The 3,396-nt window shown below is 44.6% G+C and overlaps 1 protein-coding gene across 1 annotated transcript in view; it reads right to left on the bottom strand.

Moving 5' to 3' along the window:
* LOC104945038 (mesothelin-like protein) overlaps positions 1-3,396 on the bottom strand; it is a 33,289-nt gene that overhangs the window by 15,719 nt on the left and 14,174 nt on the right. The gene's annotated exons all lie outside the window — the stretch shown is intronic.

Genomic DNA, 3,396 nt, shown 5'->3' with positions numbered 1-3,396 from the left:
GTAGGCTGTAGGTACATCGACGGGGGGTGTCATTCACTTGGTTGCGTTTCGACTGTGAGTGTATGTGTTCACATCGTATTTCCGGTTTGTGTGGAGCAAATGTGAGGGCAACTGTCGGTAGCTGAGGCAGATTTTAACAGGGGGTTCGGTGGGAGAAGTACTCTCCTTCGCGTACCTCACCCTACGGGTCTGAGTCGTGTTGTGGCCTTAACGTACTCGACAAGTTGGAGGTACGGACACATGACGGTGATCCTAATACATTGACTGACAGTATTGCCGCCGACAGACCTACCGTCGAATTGAGACGAGCATCGATCCGCAACGGAGTCTGGGGCTGTACGGGAAGTGGTCGAGGCCGCCACTTACCGGACTACAACCCGACCGTCGAGACCGAGTCCACTTTCGGTACCGGTACGGTGCGACGCGGGGAAGTCACGTCTTGACTGGTCAGATTGAAGAGTCACCGCTACTAGAGACGGTCTACCTCAACATACAAGGAGGTAACGACAACCATCTCAACTCTGTTGCCGACCTGATGAAAACTTCACGGTCCGAAGGAGGTGACCGTGAGTTTAAGACACCTCGACTAGACGGTGTACCGTTATAAAACGGTTACGACCGTCGCACCGACGTAAACATGTAGGAGGCACGTGTTGTGTCTGTTCGCGAGACGTAGCGCGGTTAGGAGAGGTACATCTTAGACATTTTATTTCAATTCATGGTACAAACATGTATCGATTATTATCTAACTTCTCGTTATGTTCCTACTCAGGTCTAGACCCCCACCCTCCAAAAAAAAGGTATCAAACAGGAGAACGACACATACAACCTAAAGACTTATAAAAACATTTAAACACCAACATAACCAACACTAAATGTAACATAAAAAAAAAAATTACATAATGTAAAAAACTTTAAATAGTTGTTTTCTAAACCAGTCCTTAGATCTGAGTACACATCAAATACTTATTAGTTACGAGAGATTGTAATCCTTTTGGTATGTCACATGGTCTCCCTCAGTTGTGTCGCACGATCTTTGGTTGTTTAACTGTTCTATTGGTTTTTAGAATTAGTGTGTGTCGTTTATTTGAGTTACTGTGTTGGCTCTTACATTTTCCTAGTGTTATATCAGGCATTATTTTGACCGTCGAAGTTAGACTCCTCGTGATTTTGTTTTGTGCCCTCACATGGACAAGAACCTGTGATTACAATGGTTCATGTGTGGGCATATGTCATGTGGGCAAGACCCAGATCTCACCGAGAGATCCAATCGAAGATCGAAGACTGACCACAGGTTCCAACAGTTGTGTCGGCACCTAAGTATAATACGTATCAGCTGCAGCATTGTAGCGATTTGATAAAAAAGACTGCCAAAGGGTCAGTTGATTACGATTATACTATTGTCATTGTATTTAATGTTCGGGCGTGTGACGTCAGTAATATACGGCCCAGACCAGTGTAATGAAAAGAAGAGGAGGAATTAACTGACTGTAATTGGACAATTGTAACGTGAGTATAATGAGTGTGGCTTTTGGAACATTTCGGCCAGGGGTACGACCGAGAATGTCTTGGCTGATTGAGGAAGCACATACATGTACGAGAGTTTGCACTGGTCTGAACATCACTAAAAGTGGAGCAAAATTTGAAAATAGAGTAAGACTTTCTTACTCCCTTTACCACGTGTTGCACTTGCCGGGTAGAAACCACAACACTCGCGCATAAGCAACGCCCCTGCGGTCTCTGTTACCATCAAGTCGACTCGCCCGAATTTGGTTTTGTTTTTTTACACAATCGAAGTGTCAAAATTCTCTTTTTTTTCTTTTTTGTGTAAAATTAAAAAAAACTGTACGTTTTATAAAATTTACTCGTTTTCGTAGTATACACAGTAAGCACCGTGTTAGTTTTCGCCCTAGTTTTCTATGCAAAAGAGAGACGGCGTAACTTAACGTTCATTATATAAAAGCGCGAGGCCCCAGGGTACCTCCGAGGGCCTCTCCCTCCCTNCATTGCACCGGTCGTTAAATGCCGCTGAAACACATTAATAAACAATGCACCACGGCACTCTGGAGAAAAGTATAAGGTTGGAGAAGTCGTTATTTAATTTAATCAAATTAAATAACGACTTCTCCAACCTTATACTTTTCTCCAGAGTGCCGTGGTGCATTGTTTATTAATGTGTTTCAGCGGCATTTAACGACCGGTGCAATGCTGCTCTTCAACCGGAGTTTATTCTCCCGTTAGCTCTGGGCTAGCTCACACTGCAGCGGCCGCTGTAAATATTCACTGTCTGACTGTCACACAAGCAGCTGATACATATCCCCAATTCCCCATAAGTGAATGTGTTTCAGTATGAATTGACGCTGTTTGGCATCACAACGCTGTTATGAAAGGTCCTCTGGTATAAAATGGGTGATGTTAGCATAGCAACAGAAGCTACTGACTATCTTGACTACTTGTTGTTGCTATCCTATTGTGGCATAAGCCGTTTTCTACAGGCACATTTTACCGGCGTATTTTTCATTATGATTCTACTTGTGATAGTCGGACATGACAACCTGTGCAGCCCATGTATTGATTCCATCCGATAGCTGCTATAATACAAAACAAAACGTCTGCATGCTCTCCACAATGATCAATAACAGCGAACGCATGGTCAAAGTAAGGCGCAACTCCCAGCAACTTTCTTTCTTCCTTTATGTAGACTGGAGTGGTGATACCGCTTATTTGTGCTAGGGATGTGTTAACTTGCCTAAAAAGAGACCTGTTGCCAACAATACGTGTCACACCGCAGGACAGTTTAATCAAAATTCATTTCTACCGACTTGGTATGTGAATAATAAGACCCAAAACAACAGGACGAAGGTCTAGAATTTAAATCCCAAACGTTTGAACGTTAGTACTGACGACAAATCGTCTTACGTAGGTGGTAGTTTGACGGTGGAGATTAAATCTCCGGACGACAGGACACTACTCTCACACACACACACACGACACACACACACACACACACACACAACGCACGCACGCACGCCACGCACGCACGCACGCACGCAGCGCACGACGCAACGGCAACACACACTCTCAAATCACCTGTACTCTAGTTCTACATGATGTAGGACCAGAGCTATAGAGGTGTGTAGTATGTTTGGTTCGTATTTATGCATCATGTCTCCCCCCTCCCCCCCAGTAGACGGATCACTAAGGGGGTATTCCAAAACCACATATGGGAGTTGTTTGTCTGTAGACTCAATTTATGACGTCGTCGTAACTCCCAATTTACCCCCTGTTCAGGGTCCGTACTCTCCCAAAATTCTTTCCCTCCAGGAGTGTGTCTACCCCAAAGTGTGTATGCGACCAAGTCCGGCCAAGCCCTCGATCTCGGACTTTTCGTGGCCA

The sequence above is a fragment of the Notothenia coriiceps genome, unplaced genomic scaffold (assembly GCF_000735185.1).
Source record: "Notothenia coriiceps isolate Sejong01 unplaced genomic scaffold, NC01 NC01_scaffold00009013, whole genome shotgun sequence".
Lineage (NCBI taxonomy): Eukaryota > Metazoa > Chordata > Actinopteri > Perciformes > Nototheniidae > Notothenia > Notothenia coriiceps.
Note: the sequence above shows the minus strand (reverse complement) of the source record. Positions and strands in the feature narration are given on the sequence as shown.